Here is a 22,313-nt window from a genome sequence, read left to right as displayed (position 1 = left end):
GGAGCATATATTAACCAAATAAAAGCAGGAACAGCAATCTGTAGCAATGTTTTTCTTAGCCCTCTGTATCTAGGGGGTTCATAATTACATTTAATCCTCCCCAAATCCTTTATATTTGGAAACATGAAAGATTTTGCCTGAAGAAATTGCTGAAGAAAATAGAAAGTTGTTTTTTTTAAATTTCTGCCCTAACTAAAAGCTTCTTTGGAGTAGTCTGGCAATATAGATAGCCTTATTTATTACCACCCAACATGATCTGCTGTCTCTTCCAGACATATTCTCATCATTAATATGTGCTCTCTCCAGCAGCCATAAAGCTTCAAATGTTTCAGGCCACTTATCAGAGTTGTTTTTACCACAAACTCCAAGTTCCAGGACAAGAAGAGTATTCAGGTCAGTTTAACTAAAAAATTATTTTCATTTTCAACAGGCAAAATAATTATTTGGCTTAATTGTTGCTCATGATACATAATTCACCTCAATATTGTATTGAAAGAGGGAAAGAAGACATAAGATGAAGAAGCATAGCAGGGAAAAGATACCCCAATTTCATGAATTCAGCTGAAAATATATTTCAACAATACCAGTGACACCAAACACAAATTTAAAACTATGTAAATATTTTAACACTCCATCATGAAAGTATCAGAGACATAAGAATGTAAAGATTCTAAAATTCCAATGTATCTTTGTTCTCCTTCAATTTCAATATTCTCCCTGATGATGTAGATTACAACCACATCTGCCCCCACTTTCCTTATATTATTCCCCTCCTTATTCTCCCATAATTTGCCATAATGGGTTGACTGAATTCGAAAAGGATTTCTTTACTCCCCCCTGATTTTGTGGGAATAACAATGGAGGTCAAAACTTTTATGTTTTATAAACCTTATTTTTAAAAATTTTCTAAGTTCTTTGAAGCTTGTCCCTCAATTCACTGTCAGAAAAAAAAATTACTGTTTTAAATCTGTAACTATGAAGAAAGCTATACAGTAAGAATATATAAGAGTAAGTAGCATAACTCCTAGAAGAAATGGAAGTTCATCAAATTACTTCCAGTATACTTTAAAGATCTACCATCTTTTATTCATCCCACTGACCAAGAAATCCTGAAAACCGTGGTGGTGAAGGTGATTACTTCATTTCCAATATTTAATAAGGTCCACAGAATTCTCAAGATCTGGACTTTTGGAATAAGAGCCAATGACATAAAAAATTTTAAGTATATCTCACAATTTTAGTTATATTCAATCATATTCTCCCAGCAAACTGGTACTTTTAAGTCATATTAAATGCTTTAAGTATAGGAGAAATTGTTTATTGTAATAGTGATATTATAGTAAAATACCGAAGTAGTGTAACAACAATAAGGTATTGTGATTTATCCTGAAGTGTAGTGACCTGGAAAGGAAGCCAATAAAAACATTGCTATCCACTGATATTTTACAATTTCATTGACTAATCTTACTCTGCCATTCACAAAGGATACTGATATTTAATTGTATGGCAGACTTTTTTTAATCAATGTGGAATATGAATGTTGTCTTCCTTAAAAAAATGAGATGTAAAATGATTTATTATCAGAGATTTTTTAAAGAAAAATCATAGACCACTAATAAAATAGCACTAATAAAATGAATTGAAATCAAATGAGATACCATAATTCTATCAAAGTTCACAAACTGTACAATAGAGCCTAGCTTAATGGATTTTTTTTTCTTTTCCTTAGGTTCCAATTGTATAAATTTAAGGAAATGAACAACTTATAAAGAGCAAGCCAGTTTTCTTATACAAATTATTTCCTAAGAAAGATATCTTTATTTCCACTACATCAGCTAATAAACTACCATATCAAACACTGATGTTCACTTTCCTTTCTTTTTACATTTCTGTAATCTATATTTTTCTTTATAGGATAGTATTATTCATGAGCTGTGGTTTCTTTTGAAGCTGATCCTCATCAAACATGACCTTCTATGCTACTTTGCTATAAATTTAATGCAAGTAACTTGGTTGGAGATTAGCATTTATGTCAATCATGGATCTATACACCATAGCTGCTTTCTACAGCTATCAATTGGACATGGAAGGATGTAGCAGATGGTGGGAAATATGGATAACAACAAAGTTTCTTTTAAACAATGTGATAAATCACTTACAAAACTCCATGTCAGTTTACAAGTCAACTGTTTTATAAGGCTTGATGAATTCAAGATTTCTCTTTTTTGAAAGTATTGTAAATTTGGAGTTGTAGGAATATAGAAAGCAAAGAAATTTTATGATAAAATACTTTTGTGATATGCTTACTTTTACAGAGGATTCAATATTTGTAAATTTAGAGAGACAAACTGGCATATTCTTACAGTAAAATAATGATTCATATCTGAGAATGTCCATTTTTTGTTAGTTTTATATTAAATAAGTTTTAATTGTTATCTTTTCTGTCATAAAATTTTGCTCCTAGCCCTCCACTATCTATCTTTCCCAGAGAGCCAACTATATGACAAATGCTGTTTTAAAAGATAGAGGAAGAAGAGGGAGGAAAGCAACATAACTAATCAATGCATAAAAGAAAGTCTGAAAATATATACTATGTAAAACGTGTTGGCCCTCCTACCTCTGAAAAGAGCTAAGCTGCAATTTATTCTTTTTTTCCCCCACTTGGCTCATTTATTTATTTATTTATTAATGCATTTATGTATTTATTTATGCATTTATGTATTTATTTGTTTGTTTATTTATCTATTCATTCATTCATTTATCTATTTATCTATCTATTTATTCATTTGGTTTTTTATTTATTTATTCATTCATCCATTTGTTTGTTTATTCATTCATTCATTGTTTGTTTGTTTAAAGTTGTGTGTTCCAAATTCTATCCCTCTCTCATTCCCTCCATTCCTACCCTTCCCTCTTTCTGAGATAATGAGCAATCATATAGAGGTTATACATGTGTAATTATGTAAAACATCACCATATTAGAAATTTTATATAAAAAGACTCAAGTAAATAAAAGAAGAAAATTCAAAGAAGCATGCTTTAGTCTGTGTTCATTCAATATCAGTTCTTTCTCTGGAGGTGGATAATATGTTTTATTATTAATGCTTTGGGATTGTCTTGGATCCTTGTTTTGCTGAGAGTAGTTAATTCATTCACAATTGCTCTTAGAATACTAATGCTGTCACTATGCACAATGTTCTCCTGGTTCTGCTCACTTCACTATACATCAGTTCATATAAATCTTCCTAGGTTTTTCTGAAATCATTCATCTGACATTTCCCACAGAACAATAATATTCCACCACAATCACACACCACAGCTTTTCCAGTCATTCCCCAACTGATGGGTATTAGCTTGATCTTCAATTCTTAGTCACCACAAAGATTCACATAAATATTTTTTGTACAATTTTATTTTCCTTTAATCTTTTTCACAGTTACTATTAACTTTTTCTCCCCATCCTATTCCCTTTCCCATGATATTTACTATCTTCTTTCACCCTATCCGTCCTCAAAAGGGATTTTCTTCTGACTGCCCCCTTCCCCACTCTGTCCTCCCTTCTTTTACCACTTCCTCCTCATCCCCTTCCCCTCCTGCCTTCCTGCAGGGTTAGATATATTACTCCACCCAATTGAGTGTGTATGTTAATCAATCCTTGAGCCAACTCTGATGAGATTAAGATCTTTGGGCCAATTTTGATGAGTGTGAAGTTCATTCACTGTCCTAATCATCCCCCATATCTCCACCAAACTCCATAAGCCCTTTCCTGTTTCTTTCATATGGGATTCCACCCCATTCTACCTCTCTCGTTCCCCCTTCCCTAGTGCATTCCTCTCACCCCTCAATTTTACCCTAAAGATGTCATCATGGGGCAGCTAGGTGACACAGTGGACAAAGCACCCACCTTAGACCCTGGAGGACCCAAGCCCAAATCTGGCCCAAGTCACAAGACGCTCACCCACTGCTGGACCCTGGGCATTTCACTCAAATCTGACCACCCCACAAAAAAAAAGATAAACAAAAATAAACGCTTTGCAAATATCATCCCTTCATAATCAATTCCCACCTGTGTCCTCTGTCTGAATTTATTTCTATCATCTGCCCTAATACTGAGAAAGTTTTTATGAGTTAGATGTATCATCTTCCCATGTAGGAATGTAAGTAGTTTAACCTTTTAACAACCCTCAATTCTTTTCTACTGTTTACCTTTTTATGCTTTCCTAAGATTTTGTATTTGAAAGTCAAATTTTCCATTTAGTTCAGGTCTTTTCATCATGAATACCTGAAAGTCCTCTTTTTCATCGAAGTCCCATTTTCCCCCTGAAAGATTATACACAGTTTTGCTGGGTAGGTAATTTTTTTATTTTAATTCCAAATCTTTTGCCCTCTGGAACATCATATTCCATGCCCTCCAATCTTTTTTTTTTTTTTTTTGGTGAGGCAATGAGGGTTAAGTGACTTGCCCAGGGTCACACAGCTAGTAAGTGTCAAGTGTCTGAGGCTGGATTTGAACTCAGGTCCTCCTGAATCCAAGGCCAGTGCTTTATCCACTGTGCCACCTAGCTGCCCCCCTCCTATCCTTTAATATAGAACCTGCTAGATCTTGGGCTAATCTGACTGTGGCTCCACAGTACTTGAATTGTTGTTGGGTATTTTTTTTCTGGCTTCTTGCAGTATTTACTCCTTGACCTGGGAGCTCTGGAATTTGGCTATGATATTCCTGGGAGTTTTCATTTTGGTATCTTTTTCAGGAGGTGATTGGTGAATTCTTTCAATTTCTACTTTACCTTCTGCTTCTAGAATACCAGAGCAATTTTTTGGAGCAATTGTGTCATAAGTTCTGAGAACTTAATGCCTTTCCTCTACCATCTTTGTTCCACCCTAGAAAATCCCCAGAAATTTATTCTTGTATTACTTCTACCAAATCACATAAGATCTGTATAATTTTGCATCATTAACTTTTGATTTTCTTTTTTTTACTTAAATTATTGAAATCAATTTGTTACTTTTTCTCTTGCCTCTTCTTAATTTGCCCTGCATTAGTTCATGCAGTTCTTTATCTATATTCATCACATTTGTCACTTCTTCTATGACAGTGATATTCTCATCTATCCATGTGCCACAATATGTTTAGCCATTCCTTAGTTGATTGACATCTACTTTCCCCCCAATTCTTTGCTATTGCAAAAAGTTCTGTTAAAAATATTTTCATGTATATGGGGACTTTCTTCCTTTAAAAGTCCTACCAGGGGTTTAAGACTAGTAGAAGAATCTTCAAATGAAAGGATATGAACATTTTATTCTACTTACATAATTAAAAATTGTTTCAAAAAGTTATATAAATTCATAGCTCCACCAGAAATGAACCAGTGAGCCTTTATTTCCACAATTTCTCCAACACCTTTCCCATTTTCTTGTCTTTGCCAATTTACAGAATGTGAGGTGAAAACTTGGAATTATTTTGATTTGCATTTCTCTCATTACTAGTGATTTCAAATATTCCTTAATATATTTGGTAATACTTTAAAATTCATCTTTTGAGAGTTATTTGTTTGCATCTTTGGATAACTTATCTATTGGGGAATTGCTTTTGGTTTCACATGTGTGTATACACATGAATATGTGAAATTTTAATATATATTGGATATCAAGCTCATAAGTGAAACTTGAAACAAATATCAGTTTTCTGATTCAATTTTTTCCTTTCTTATCCTACATCTACTAATTTTATTTGGACAGAAACTTTTCAATTTCATGTAATCAGAGTTATCATATAACCATTTTAATAATATGGCCTTTAATATTTTGGTTAGATATTTATTTAAAATATATTATAGACTATGGTATAGGTTACTTGCTTAAGCCTGGATTTTACTAATCTGCTTTCCAGTTAAACCAGAAGGTTTTTTGTTTGTTTGCTTGTTTGTTCATTTTGTTTGTTTTTATCATATAGATAGTTCATTCGTAGAATATTGATATTTCTTCTTTATTGAATCATGGGTTACTGAATTTTATTGTTTCATATTATCCCCTGACTAATATTTTTTATTGATATGCCTCTCTGTTTTTAAACTGAAAATAGATTTTGTAGGTTGCTGCTTTATCTCTACATTTGTTATCATTTTCCTTGATATTATATTGTATTGTTTCAAGGGTTCTCATCATATTACTTCAGTTAATCCTGAGTTTTGATGGGTGCTTTTTTGCTTATATTATTATTATTACTTTGATTATTTTCTTAATATCAAACCATCCTCAAATCCCTGATACAAATACAACTTGTTCATAATGAATAATTTCTTGGATTAATTACTACAGTCTGTCATAGGATTTGATTTAAAGCTTTTGAATTTATATTTATTAATTATATTTATATATGTTTCTCTTTTTTCTTTCTCTTATTTACATGTAAGAACTGTATGAGTCAAGGTTGCAGGTATGACATGATTTAAATCAGGCTCCATAATAACAATGATTTGTTGACTCCCTCTCCTTGCCACCACCCCAAAGCTAATAAATAGTCCAGTTACCATAGAGCACTTGAATGAGCACAAAAACATTGAGAAGCTTGCCAAATGCTCCAAAATCAATGCAAGAAAGAGCCAATCAGGTGGCAGCTAGGTGGCACAGTGGATAGAACACTGACCTTGGAGTCAGGAGTACCTGAGTTCAAATCCAGCCTCAGACACTTGACACTTACTAGCTGTGTGACCCTGGGCAAGTCACTTAACCCCAATTGCCTCATCAAGAAAGAAAGAAAGAAAGAAAGAAAGAAAGAAAGAAAGAAAGAAAGAAAGAAAGAAAGAAAGAAAGAAAGAAAGAAAGAGCCAATCAGGCAAAGGCAAAATGTTTATTGTAGGATTAAACTAAGATATGATTAAGATCTGACTCAATAAACATCTCATTATATAAAGATTATAGAATGCACAATTAAAGCAGATACAGTACCTGCAAGATAAAGGGGATTTGAAATTGTGTTTTCCAATACTGCCAGTGTTGAAAAAGTCCTGGAATTTGAACACAAAAACTGTATGAAAAGTTGATAAGAAAACAAAAGGACTAAAGCTTTTAAAGGAAAGCCCCATCCCCTCTCTATGCCCAAAGTAATTGTGCATGGATTGAGCACAAGTACATATGAAAAATAAACCAGAGAATAGTTTGGAACATTTGGAAAGAATGAGAATTACTGAACTTCTCATGAACAAAGAAGTAAATTTAAAAAAAAAAAAAGAAAGTGTTTTGTAATATATTCAGATAAAGAACTAGTAAAGAAATTATTGGGCTAAGAAAATTGTAGATTTGTGTTTATGTGAATTATATATATATATGTGTGTGTGTGTGTGTGTATATATATATATATATATATATATATATATGTAATTTCCTATTAAATAATCCTCAAAAATAAATTATTTGTGCTGGTTTAGAGAAAACATCATATTTGTCTCATATAAGGCACCCATATAGTTCTTTATTTCTCATTTTTAAAGAATAATTTGATTGGCATGGCCACTAATTCTTCCTTAAAATATTAACGTAAATTATCCTGTGAATCCATCAAAATTAGAACTTTTTGTTTTATTCTTTCAACTTAATTCTATTTTTTCTGAGATGGAATTATTTAATATCTTTATTTGGTGTTCTGTTATTTTGCATATTTTAATTTTTTGAAAATATTTTGCTTTCTTTTCTGTTTTCAGTTTTCCTCGAGTATAACTGCGTAGGAGGCTGTAAAATTATTTTTTGTTTCTTGTGCTTTTGTTGTGATTTCACTTTTTTTTAAAAAATTGCTATTTGTTGACTATTTTCAGCTGTTTTCTTTTTAATCAGGTTGGCTAAAGGCTTATCAGTGTTATTCTTTTCAAACAACATACTTTTAACTTTATTTATCTTTTCTATATATTGTATCTATTTTTCTTTGTAATATTTCATATCTGGACTCATTTTAGTTTTATTTCTTTTTTTTCATAAATTTTATGCTATGAATTAACTTCATTAACCCTTCCTTTTACCTTGTTGTTAGTGAATGTTTATAGGGAAATGATTTTTTCCTAAGAACTGTACCCTGGCAATTCTGGAATCTTATTTCATAATTATAATTTTATTTTAGATATTTATTAGTTTCTTTGATTTTTTCTTAACCTCATTAAGATTTCATTGTAAAGTATCTATTTGGGTCTGTTTCTTTTTTTGTGAAACTTGAAATTATTACTATTCAGGTCCTGATCATTAGGAGCTCACCTCCTAATGGGTAAGACAATTTTCAACCAATTAAATACATAAAAGTTAAATATTATATAAATGGGAGGCAATCTTAGAAGGAAGATTCTAATATGAAGAGGGACTGGGAAAGGCCTTATGCAGAAGTTGAAATTTGACCTGAAGCTTAAAGGGATCCCAGAAAGCAAGAGTACATAGGTGAGCTTGGAGAGCATTACAGACAGGTGACATAGCCAGTGAAAATGCATGGGGTTGAGAGATGATGCATTGTGTTTGCGGAACAACAAAGGGGACAGTGTCACTGGATCCTAGATGCTAGAGTAGGTCGATCCAAGGGAATTTAGAGAAAACAGGAAATATGTGTAAAGAGTTTTAAAGTCAAATGGTAGGTATTATTTTGTATCCTAGGCGTAATAGAGTGTCATTGGGATATATTGAGTAGGGTGTGGGGTTACATGGTCATGTCTACAGTATTTGAAGATTGCTTAGGCAGCTGAGTGGAAGACAGAATGAAGCTGGAAGAGAACTGAGGTAGGAAGATTCATCAGAAGGTTTTTGTAGTAGTCCAGGTAAGAGATTATGAAGGCCTCTATGTTATTAGTGACTGTGTAAGCGAGTAGAGGAGACATATAAAAGACACTTTGTGAAATTAAAAATGACAAGACTTAGCAATGGGTTGAATATCTGGGGTGATTGTAAGTGAAGAGATAACACTAAGGTATTGAGCTTATATAATGGAGGATATTGTTATACTCAGAGGTGATAGGAAAATTTGGAAGAGGGGAGGGTTTGAAGAGAGAAAAGAAAATGTGAAGTTTTAGACTTGTTGAGTTTGAGATGTCGATATGATATCTAGGTTGATTTGTCCAATAGGCAACTAGCAGTGTGAGACTGGGAATCAAGAAAGATGTTGGGACCAGATAGATAGATCTGAAAGTGATAAAGAAACTGATTGAACCCATGGGATTTTATGAAATCACCAACTGAAAGAGCCTAGAGTGAATAGAGAAACAGAGCCTTGAGGGATATCTATGGTTAGTAGACATGCTCTGGATGAAAAATCATCAAATGAGACTGAGAAAGAGCACTTCTCAATGGGAAATGGGATATTTGTGGGCTTGGAGTCTAGTTAGAAATCTGAGTAATAAACTGAACCTGGAGAAGAGATCTAGATGTAATGGGTGAATCAGGCAAACACCAGTGCCAGGGGCAGGGAAGAGTGACATTCCATAATGAAAAGGTAAAGTCTTACAGGGCTTGGTTTCTAGACTAGCAGAGCAGCCATGGACTAAACTAAGCAGTACCAAGAAAACTGAACAATAACAACAACATCAACATGAAGAAAAACAATTTAAAAAAATCTTCCCTTTAGTATGCCAGCCAATATTCACACAGCACCATATTAAGCTTCTGTATTCATAACTTATAACCTGCCCTTGTTTTAATACTTGTACTTATCTTTTAAAAACATGTTTGTCAATTAGATGCACATGTGTCCACATCAATTTCTTTGTACAACTCTCATTTTTTTTTCTATTAATTTTTTTTCTGTCTCTTCAGAACTACATTTTGGGGAGCTTCCATCCCTCCTGGACTAACTTGCGCTTTAGAATTTTAGTTCATAAAATCCTATTCATTCTTTTGCTGAACCTTTTGAAATGTGCTCTACCAAAATATCAGGGTCATGTCAGACTATATAACTAATTTTATTCTCCTATCCTAATATGATTTATAAAATCAAATAGTCCATTCCCCCTCAAAATTGCAATCATTTCCACCCCAGCAGCCAGTTCCTTCTTGTACTCATAATGCTCATTATGACTCAAGCATTTGGTGAGAAATTACTAAGACAGACTTGGCTGCTTCTTATATAACAGAGAAGGAGCTATCTGTCTTCTAGCCAGCAAAGTACTCTATGCCAGAATCAGTAAATTTTCTTCACATATATTAGAGAAGTTATTAAGGGAAAACTCAAGCTTTTCAGAAAGTGTATCCTCAGACCTTACTAATGTTTGTAGCTTTTGGAGAGCCTCCCAGAGTTAAGAAAAAAAAAGAAACAACTAAATTTCTCTCACAAAATAGCACATGCAATTACCAAGGTTATTGTTCCTATAAGTAATTCAAACATGGGGAAAGCCTAACGGTTTTTTTTTCAATCTTCCCTTTCTATTTCTTTCGCTGCTCTGATAATGATAAAAATCATTCAAATTTAATTAAATTCCTTTGTTTCCATCCATTGGGATAAAATATCTGTCAAGCATGCATGTACCATTGTGTTTGATATTTTTAGGAATTTCATGTCTAGTGTAGCTTATCTCATATTAAAGATTGTGACCATGAATCTAATCCAAAGACATACTGATCTCATCACATTTCATAACTCTACTGCTGCTATATTAGAACCCTTGGATTTAAAATGGGTGGGGGTGGGGAGAAAGACAACAATTTTTCTTTTTGCTGTCAGCAAAATTTTTGAAATGTACCTGCTAAAAAAATTACCGTATTTGGATAGAAAACTATAATATTCTTTACAAAGCTTTCCATTCTCCCTTTCTATATAATTCCCTCATGGGAATGGCTGATCAATACTACACTAAAGACACCAGATCCTGATTCTATTGGAAATTTTAAGTCAAAGAAGAAAAAACAAATGACAAAACTATGATTTGCATCTCTTACACAACCATGAAATAGCAATAGGAAACAATACACTGAAATTACTTCTGATGAACAAGGAATAACTGATCGGCAAAGTAAAAGAAGCAGAAATCTTGGGAGAAGTCACTTTTTTAAAAATCATAAACTAAGTACAGTATTCTGTAGACCAATAATTAGGAAAAATGCATTTCAAAAAGTTCTAAAAGATAATAGGGAGTATAGAATAGCCAGATTCTCAAGAGTTCTCTTCAAAAAAAGAACATTAAATCATGCAGTCATAGAGCTAGAGTGAACCTGATCTATTCCAACATGAAGTCTTTCAACTTCTACTTGAAAATCCAAGTAATAAGGAACTCACTACTTCCAGTCTCTATACTGAGGAACTCACGACTTCATGTAATAGTCCATTACAATTTGGGGAAGCTTTCTTTGTTAACAAGTTTTTCCCTCCTTTTATTAAACTGAAAACTTCCTCTCTGCCACTTCTAGCTTTTGTATCCAGTTTCATCTTCCAGTGACAAGTAAAACAAATCTAATCTTTCTCCTTGCGAGACTTTTAAATTCTTGAAGATAGACATTGCATGCCTCCTAAGTCTACTTTTCTCAAGGTTCTCTGAATTTTTATGACATGGTTTCCATTCTCTCATCATCTTTATTACCCTTCTTTGGATATCCTCCAGTTATTCAGTATCTTTCCTAAAATGTGGTAGAGAGATGTGATCTCACAAGACACAGCAAAATTATCATCTCTCTTGTTCTACACAAGATGATGCTTCATTGATGAACCATGATGCTTATTCTTATGCATTTAAAATTGAAGGTTTCCATGTCACACAACTTATTCTTACTGAAATTGAATTCCCTTAACACCCCTACATACTTTTAAGGAACACATATAGACTCCTATGGCATTTAAATCTCAACGTGATATCTCCTACTTCCATTTTCATTAACTGTTTTATTGATTGTCTAGACTTAAGAAAGTTATGAAAAAAATTAATAATGGAAATTTACCTTAAAGTATGTTGTGCATACATTTTTGGAGACATAATTTGTTAGAATTTTATTTTATTTTATTTTTTGTTTTAAAATTATTTTATTATTTTCTAGTTACATGTAGAGATAGTTTTCAACATTTGTTTTTATAAGATTTCTAATTCAATATTTTTCTCCTTTCTCCCTTCCCTGCCCCTTCCCCAAGACAAGAAGCAATCTGATATAGGTTATACATGTACAATCACATTAAATATAATGCTGCATTAGTCATGTTGTGAAAGAAGAATCAGAACAAAAGGGAAAAACCTTAATAAAAAAAAAAACATAAAAAAGTAGAAACAGTACAGTTCAATCTGCATCCAGATTCCAGTTCTTTTTTTTTTCTGGATGTGGAGAGCATTTTCCATCATGAGTCCTTTGGAATTATCTTGGTTTATTGTATTGCTGAGAAAAGTTAAGTCTATCACTGTTGATCCTCACACATTGTTGTTGACACTTTGTATAATGTACTCCTGGTTCTGCTCATTTCTCTCAGCATCAGTTCATGTAAGTCTTTCCAGGTTTTTCTGAAATCTGCCTTGTTTTCATTTCTTACAGCACAATAGTATTCCATTATATTCATATACCACAACTTGTTTAGCCATTCCCCATTTTATTGACATTCCCTCAATTTCCAATTCTTTGCTACCACAAAAAGAGCAGCTATAAATATTTTTGTACATGTGGGTCCTTTTCCCTTTTTTGTGATCTCCTTGGGATACAGACATAGTTGTGGTATTACTGGCTCAAAGACTATGCATAATCCCATAGCCCTTTGGGCATAGTTCAAAATTGCTCTTCAGAATGGTTGGATCAGCTCACAGCTCCACCAACAATGCATTAGTGTTCCAATTTTTCCATAGTTTCTCCAACATTTATTATTTTCCTTTTTATAATATTAGCCATTCTGATAGGCATGAGGTGGTACCTCAGAGTTGTTTTAATTTCCATTTCTCTAATCAATAGTGATTTAGAACATTTTTTCATATGGCCACAGATAACTTTGATTTTTTTCATCTGAAAACTGCCTATTCATATCGTTTGACCATTTCTCAATTAGGGAATGACTTTCATTCTTATAAATTTGATTTATTTCCTTATATATTTTAGAAATGAGGCCATTATCAGAAATACTGGCTTTAAAAATTGTTTCCCAACTTTCTGCCTCCCTTTTAATTTTGAATGTATTGGTTCTGTATGTACAGAACCTTGTTAATTTAATGTAACCAAAATCATCCATTTTGCATTTCATAATATTCTCTATCTCTTGTTTGATCATAAATTCTTCTCTCCATATATCTGAGAGGTAACGTATTTTGACCTTATTCTGGTATATTGTGTAAGCTATTGGTCTATGCCTAGTTTCTGCATGTATTTCTCTGTTTCAAATGTATTTCTTGTAAACAACATATTGTAGGCTATAGGGAAGTAAAAAGGGAAGAAGACGGAAAGTGGGGGTAGCTGATAGAAGGGAGTGCAGAAGTAGAAAGGAGAAAGAAAAGGGAAGGCATTGAAAAAAGTGAGAACAGATTGAGGGAGGCAGTGGTCAGAAGCAAAACACTGGTGAGGAGGAAAAGGGTGAGAAGAGAAACAAAAGTATAAACATGGGGGGCAATGGGATAGAGGGAAATACAGAGTGAATGTGCATGGGATGAATTCTCCCATAAAATGGAAGCAAATAGCAGAGTGGATTAAAAACCAGAATATATAACCCTTTTTACCCCATAATTTTAAATATCATCAAATCAAAGTCAATTTGTCCTTATAATCTCTATGTATACTCCTTTCTATCTGCCCAAATAAAGATGCAGTTCGCAAGAGTTACAAGTTTCTTCTTTCTATATAGGGATGTAAACAGTTTAACTTCATTGAATAACATTTCCTCTGTTTACCTTTTTATACTTCTTTTGAGTCTTGTATTTGAAGATAAAATTTTCTGTTCAGCTTTGGTCTTTTCATTAGGAAAGCTTGAAAAATCCCCTATTTCATTGAATATCCATCTTTTCCCCTGAAAGCTAATGATCAGTTTTGCTGGGTATTTGATTCTTGCTTTCAATCCAAACTCCTTTGCCTTCTAGAATATCATACTCCTAGCTCTTTGATCCTTTAATGTTAAGTCCTATGTAATCATGACTGTGCCTCCTAGATATTTTAATTGTTTCTTTGTGGCTTCTTGCAGGATTTTCTCCTACACCTGATAATTCTGGAATTTGGCTACATTATTCCCTGGAGTTTTCATTTTGGGATCTCTTTCAGGAGGTGAACAGTGGATTCTTTCAATGACTATTTTATCTTTTGCTTAGAAGCAGGGTATCTGGGCAGTTTTATTTCATAAATTCCTAGAATGTGGTATCTAGACTTTTTTTTATCATGTCTTTCAGGTAATTCAATAATTCTTAAATTATCTCTCCTAGATCTATTTTCCAGGTCAGTTGTCTTTATAATAAGGTATTTCATATTTTCCTCGATGTTTTCATTCTTTTTGACTGACTCCTGGTGTCTCATAGTCATTAGCTTCCACCTGCCCAATTCATATTTTAAGGCAATATTTTCTTCTGTAAGCTTTTGCATCTTCTTTTCCATTTGTCCAATTCTGCTTTTTAAGGATTTTTTTCCTGTAGATTTTTTCCTCATTTGGTCAATTGTATTTTTTAAGGAATATTTTTTTAATGTATTTATTTGTTTAGATTTTTTCCCCATCTTACATGTAAAAACAAATTGTAATGCCCTTGCTAATGCCAGCTCCATAATTAACAAACTTCTGTTTCATGCCATTCCCTTTTTTGCACCATCCATTTTCTGGCTCTTTGCCAACAGTGCCATCCGTGGCTATTCTTTCCAGTTCTTGTTGCATTTTTTCTAATACCCATATGAGTGTTAATAGAGGGAACTATGGGACATTCCTTGTTCCTGATTGTTAGTTTTATATATTCCCTTTACCACCAACACTCAACAGTCTTTCCTCTCATGTTTATTCAATCCAAATTTTTTCCACTAATTCTAGTTTTGATAGCTATCACATCCTAATCCTCAGTACATTCTTTGCTCAGTGAGTTCAGTAATGAAATCACAGTTTTCTTTTCTACCTCAACTCATTCTCTAATTCTGGAGGACTCCATCATATATCTTGATATTCCCTAAATTATGTTTGTTCCAAATTACTCAATCTTCTCCACTCCTATGAATTCTTTTTCCAATCTATCTCTGATGTACTCAGGAAAGGTACACCCACCCTTAATTTTTCCTTTATCTGTAACTGGTCAATTTCTACATTCAGGAACTCTTGAATGTCTTTTGTTCTTTTTTCCTGGGGCAATGAGGGTTAAGTGACTTGCCCATGGTCACACAGCTAGTAAGTGTCAAATGTTTGAAGCTGCATTTGAACTCAGGTCCTCCTGAATCCAGGACCGGTGCTTTATCCACTGCACCACCTAGCTGCCCCCCAATGTCTTTTATTCTTAATAATTTATCTTTCCATCTATCCTTATGCCTTGCTCCTCCTAGTCTTCCTACTAACTTTAAACTTCAATCCCTTCATGTATCAATACTATCCCAGATAATCACTCCTACTTTAGCTATACTCTATTCTCTTCCCAGTTTTGATCCATTTTATGATACAAATCATCCAAAGAACTCCAAAATAAAAGTACAGATGCATAACAAATGAAGAGATAGTTAGCCATGTCTCCTCTTTAAATGGAAGTTATGGAGTTTGTGGTTCTGCCTATCACTAAGAGGTGCAGAGGGTATTGATGAGATTTGACATCCAATATTCTTTGGATCTTGTTGCAGGAGGTTGCTATTGTTCATTTGTTCTTTGTACTCAAAGAGGACCATGGCATTAAGAGGTGATTTCATGACTTGCAGTGAGAGAGGGAGGGCTGTGCAAAATCACCAGTCTCACTCTCTCCTCCAGAGCCATCTATGGGATGAGATTTCCTAGTAATGAAGTTTCTGGGAATGATGGAGAAGTCCAAATCAGTGCAGCCATGTGGAAAAAAATATGCAAGGGGCACAAGCATATATCATCATAATAATATTTTATTTGGAAGAGGCATGGTCATGCTTGCTTCAGCAGCACTTATATTAAAATTGGAACAAAACACAGATTACCATGGCCCCTGCACAAGGATGACATGCAAATTTGTGAAGGAAAAGACATGGTCCAGTCAAATACCTAAAACAAAGAAAAATAGTTGGTCAGTTGAATGACAAAGATCTATCTCTAGCACATGGGTCAGATGTCTCATTTCAGTTAGACTTATGGGAAGATTTAGACTAAAGTGGAGAGTTGGTATTTAACTTTTTTGTTTTCTTATGATTATGTAATAAATCTAGCCTCTGAGGCTAAGATAGAACATACTGAGTATGGATTTTTCTGTTGCTTGTGTTAATTTTGGCCTGACAACACCAGGAAAACAGGTTCTCTAGCAGTCAGTGCCACTCTATTCACATGTGGAAGCATTGGTTAAAACAAATGGAGAAATTTTGAGTGCTATGGGTAAGTTCACTTATCTTGGCATTGTACTTTCCAGGGTTGTCCACATAGATGATGAAGTTGACACACACACATTGCCAGAGCTAGTTTGGTATTTGAGTAGCTCCAAAAGAAAGAATGGAGGAGAAAAGGTATTAGGCTGCCTAACAAACTGAAGTTCTACAGAGCTATTGTACTGATTTCATTGTTGTATGCTAATAAAATATGGACAATATACCAGTGTCATGCCAGGAAACTGAATAACTTCCATTTGAATTGTTTTAGAAAGATTCTGAGGACTATCCAGTAAGATAAAACACTGGACACTGAGATCCTCAAGCATTCAAATTCTAGTGCAGAGGTCTCAAATTGCATTAACTGATCACATTCTTTGAATGCCAAACAAACATTTGCCTAAAAGAGTATTTCACAAAGAACTCACATAAGGCAAGCATTCACACAGAGGCAAGAAGAAGTGATGCAAGGAAACTCTCAAGTTCTCCCTGGAAAACTTTGAAATCAATTATGAGACAGGGGAAACACTAATACAAGACTGCCCAGAATGCCATACCCACATCACAGAAGGCTCTGTACCCTGTAGGCAAAGCAAAATTGTAGTAACTCAAAAAAATGTGATGTATAAATTTAAAGACATCACTAATAGAAATGTTCATAAATACTATTTGTGTCCAAGCTGTAGTAGAGTTTTGTAAGCTCATATTGGTCTGATCAGCCAGTCAGACACACTGTACATTGACCCCAAGATAATGATGTCATTTTTGTCCTCTTTAAAGTATGAAGCACATCAACCAACTAATCAACCATTGGAAGATATAGCCACCAATCACATATTATGGGAAGTTCTACACCATTGGTGCAGGTTCCTAACCAAATGACACTGTGGCCCCAATGAAGTATTGAATAATTGCACTTAAAATGTTTGAGACTAAAAACAGACACCTTATATACAGCATTTTAAAGGGTGATGACTTAATAAAAAGTCATTTAAGAAGCTTATAAACTTTTCAGAAGTATCTCTATTAAAATCCCCTTAATTTCTGTGATAAAATAATGGGATTTGGCAGACACCCAGGGGCCCCACCTGAAGATTGATTTGGAATTGATTGAATTGTGTGAGACTGAGAAACTGACTGAGAACCTACTTAAGATTGATAAAATCGAGACCATACCTAGCTGGCTCTGAGTGGGGTGTTGCTCTCAGAGGCTGTAGACTGTGACATCAACAAGAGACCACCCTCAACCAATCAGCTTGAAGGACCTCCTCTTCTGGTGAGGGAGACAGGAAGTAGGAAGGTGAGGGAGACAGGAAGTAGGAAGGTGAGGGAGACAGGAAGTAGGAAGGTGAGGGTGGCTCCCTGGATCAGTCTTTTCATTCAGGAACTGGCTTGTGGTGCCAGAACTTCATGGGTTCTTTTTGGAAGTGTGGGCTGCGAGGTAAAGGCAAGGGTTTTTCTGTGTCTATCCCACATAGATCTAAGCTAGGGTTTTCCATTCTATAAGAGATCTGTTCTCACCCTCTCTCACTTCACTAACTTCTAATACACTTTAATAAATACTTAAAAGCCTAAGATCTTGTGAAATTTATCAGTAATCTCAGCTAGTTTCCCCCCAAAACTGGGGGGACCAGAGCAGGTAGGGACGCACGTTAGATTTTAAACATCACAGTTCTTGGAATAGTAACTATAAAAATACACATAGATACTATATATCATGTATACATCCATATATATATTTCCCTATCTATCTACCTACCTATCTAGCTATCTATCCATATATCTAACTATCTATCTATCTATGGAGAATTCCCTACCCTGAGGAAATAAAATTTAGTAACAACAATAACAATATTTGGGTACTGACATTGGAAACTAAATAGAAGTTGCTTACACATTTTACTACTAACATCACAAAAAAGGGGGGAAAAATAATTGCATTATGCCATGTCATAAGACAGAACTTCTAGACACAAGTCTTTTCCTCCATGCTGTCTATCTTCTTTTTTCACCTGCAAAAATGTAAAATGATAATTTTAGCATAAATTATTATCTAAATACTCCATTGTGCTCTAACTTCATCTAGCCCTTGGCAGCAGAAATACATCTGAGAAATGATGTGAATAAGAAAAGACCTATATTCAATAAACACATTCTGGCTTTTTTTCATTCCACTGCATTGCATGTCTTGTATACAATGAAAACCTAACTAGGTAACATATTACACTTGTCCTTGCATAGACATTTCCTTTATTACTAAGCAGGGTCTTTGTGAATCATAGGTATCAGTTATTGTTTGAAAAAATACTGTGGGAAAAAATACATTAAAAATGATTCTCAAAGTCACAATTCAAGTTTTATTTAGGGCCAGACACTTCTAACATAAATATTAGTGGGAACACACAAGCATCTTCAAAGCTGTCATGGTTCAAAGCAGATTTTCATGAAACCACACATTTTCTTACATAAAAGTGATTCTTGAAATGAAAGTAACACTTTCTCCACTGATTGAAAGGAATAAAAAGGAAAACCAAGAAAATGCAGAGGCAAGCTTATAAAACTGTAACCAATTTAAGTTTTCAATATTGGAAGTTTGCCAAATTGCTTAAAATCTGCAAAATAACTAATTACTTGAAGACAGGAAAATATATCAAAGATGAAGTCTGACTTACTATACAAGGATATTGACTTACTTTTTATAAAATTAATTCAATTTATATCTTTTTATACTGCCTACAATGCCCCCAACATTCCTTTTCCTGTCCCCGTCCTCAAAGAGCCATCCTTTTTAACAAAAAAAATGAAAAAGAAGAAATAATCAACAAAACTAAGCAAATATCAGTCTAAATATTATGCACAGTTAGATATTTATGCTCCCTTTATTCTGAAAAAGTGTTGTCATACCTTTCTTGGGTCCAGGCTTGGGTATTTGAATTTTTTAGCCTTCAGCGTAGTATTTTATTTGGCAGAGCATACATTTTTATTAAACACATACACACACACACACACACACACATTTACTTTCTTCTAAGGCAGGATTTTATCCCCATAGTAAAATTATCTTTTAAAAAAAGAAGTTAAAGGAGAAGGCAGATTTTAAAATAATTTAAGACATCAGAAGGAGTCAAATACAAAGGGGATTATAATTATTTACTTATGTCTAAAATTGGGTAAAATTATGAGCATTAACAAATAATCTATGTTTATAAGTAAATCTGTAGTATGTGTCATATAATGTTTCTTCTCCCTAAAGTAGAAAATTGAAAGTCTTTCAGACCTGAAAATTTCAGACCCCTTTCCTTTAAGTCAAGCATGATGATTTTACTTTAGCAAACCATTAATTGAACTTAGATGCATCCTCAAGAGCTATTAAGGAAATATTAAGGAATCCGTTTTTTGGCTATAGGAAGAAGATTAAATTTTGAGTCAGAGGATCAAGTTCTGCTACTTAGAACTTGTGTAACCTTGGAGAAATCTCCTTTGTCCCCTGTGACTAAGTACTTGAACTAAGTACCAATATTTTGTATCTTTTACTACTTAGTACTTTTGTGGCTTTGGGGAAATTACTTAACTTTCCAGGGTCTCATTTTCTTAATCTAAAAATCAGTGTTTTAGGAAAGATGATTTTCAAATCACCTGCGAAAAGCACAAGATTTATAATTCTATAACACAACTGGTAGTCAAGCAGGGGCCAAGACAAATATTTTGCAAAGGGTATAAATTCTTCAATCATAGAGGTAATATGCTAAAAGTATTACATGAGGCATTCAGAGCCATTTTATGAAGTCTATACTGTTAGGAAGAAGAACTGTGACTAAAATCCACATTTTTAATACCCCAAACCTCTCCCTATGAAAAAGGGCCTATTTAATATCAACATTCTTCCTATCGGGCTATGAATCATGAAATGCCAGACATTGTAAATTAAAGTTTCCTGTCACCGTAACAAAAAATACAGAGGCATGTAGGAGATGTAAGTTATAATATATTACCAATGGAGATTTGTGTAGGAAAAGGGCATGAACAATGTCATAAAGAAGACATAGATGTTTAGTTCAATTTAATCATTAAGTAAAACACTACTAGTGATGTTTTTATTCAGAAGATATTTTATGTTTTTTTCAAATACAATTATGTCATGTGCAGAATAGAAAGACCAACCAGACCTTGTAATTGCCTGTGAGGAATTTACACTACTTGGGTTTTTTTTGTTTTTTGTTGTTGTTGTTGTTGTTGTTTTTTTTTTTGTGGGGCAATGAGGGTTAAGTGACTTGCCCAGGGTCAAACAGCTAGTAAGTTTCAAGTGTCTGAGGCTTGACTTGAACTCAGGTCCTCCTGAATTCAGGGCCAGTGCTTTATCCACTGCACCACCTAGCTGCCCCTACACTACTTTTGAAGAGACAAGATGTGCATACATGGAAAATTCTATAATAGTACAAGAAAATGAAATGTGGTGAATGTCAAATGATTAATAGTAACAAATACAAATAGAAGGTGGAGACTTCTATCCAAAATGGTTTCTTGCATAGATATAGACTGCCCATTTCCCATGAATCTATTTCAAGAAAACCAAGAAATTTGCAATAGAAGAAATAATAATTGGTAAATCAATGGAAAATTACGTAAGTGAAATCTTCTACTCTAGAACTTCGCAAAAAGCTAAGCAGAAATCTATGTGCAATAGGAGAAGGGACCCACCAGGAAAGTCAATATTAGTGCAGGCAAACAAGATTATAACATCTCAGTGATAACAGAGATGGTGAGAAACACTTAAAGCCTGCGTGACTTCTCCAAAGACAGCAAGAGTTGAGGCTTTCTCTGAGGAACAATAATAATAAAAAAGACCTGGTTGGTTCCAATGTGGGGACTTTTGAAGACACTAGGGATAGCAGCAACCAATGTGGTATGGCAACACCAGTAGAACTCTGTCCTAAGATGTTATAGAGGGCCTTCAAGATCCAGTGCTCTGAATTTCAAAAATTAAAGGTGAAGCTAAGTTGCAAGGATGAGTTCAGCCCAAGAATCGAGGTGACCCAGTGTAATATCAAGTAGGTTTGAACATACCAAACAAAAGTACAGTAGAAAATGGAGTCTTGACAAATCCCCATTTTATGAATTAAATCAACCATATAATCTTTCAACAAATATATAAAGAATTGTAGATATAAAAGTGTCCCAAAACATTTAGAATCAAAGAAAACTACAAGCAGCGATTCAAGGAGAAATGCATTTTTCAAAATGCTCACAGGAATATGTAGAGAAATGATTGAAGAGATGAAAAAAATTAAAACTCTGAAGGAAAGAATTGAAAGGAAAATAATTATCTTAGAAGAGAAAGTAGTAAACTATGGTCAAACAATAAACTCTTTGAGAACTGAAATAGAAGAACTAGAAATCCATGGATCCATGAGACAGCAAGAGATATTAGAAAAAAATTTAAAAGATTGAAAAACTTGATATATACTAATTTAATGCTTAAAAACATCAAGGAGAGATAATTTCAGAATCACTGGAATCTCTGAAAAAAAAATAAGTTAAAAAACCTGGACATTTAGCTAAAAATAAATGAAAGAATACTTGACCAGATCTATTGGAACCAGAAGGCAAAATAAAGATGAAAAAGAATCAGCAAACCACTGTCTGAAATATAAAAGATAAATTTTCAGGAATGTCATAGACAAAATCCAGAGTTCTCACATCAAAGAGGAAAAAAATTAAACATCTAAAAAGGAGTTAAAGTTCCAGGTACAATTAGTCAGCATTGCCAAAGAACTGATAGCTTTCATTATAAATAAAAGAAAATTTGGAATAAAGTATTCCACAAGGCAAAAGACATATACTCAAAACCAACCATAACAATGTAAAAGCAAAATATAATGTTATGAGAGTAATTTTGATTTTAAATGAAA

At 33.7% G+C, this 22,313-nt stretch overlaps 1 pseudogene; it reads left to right on the top strand.

Moving 5' to 3' along the window:
- The first annotated feature begins 15,979 nt into the window (after window positions 1–15,979).
- On the top strand, window positions 15,980–16,079 carry LOC122752286 (annotated as a pseudogene).
- Window positions 16,080–22,313: the final 6,234 nt, after the last annotated feature.

This window comes from Dromiciops gliroides, chromosome 3 (assembly GCF_019393635.1).
Source record: "Dromiciops gliroides isolate mDroGli1 chromosome 3, mDroGli1.pri, whole genome shotgun sequence".
NCBI lineage: Eukaryota > Metazoa > Chordata > Mammalia > Microbiotheria > Microbiotheriidae > Dromiciops > Dromiciops gliroides.
The sequence above is the reverse complement of the archived record's forward strand: the minus strand, read 5'-3'. Positions and strand labels throughout refer to the sequence as shown.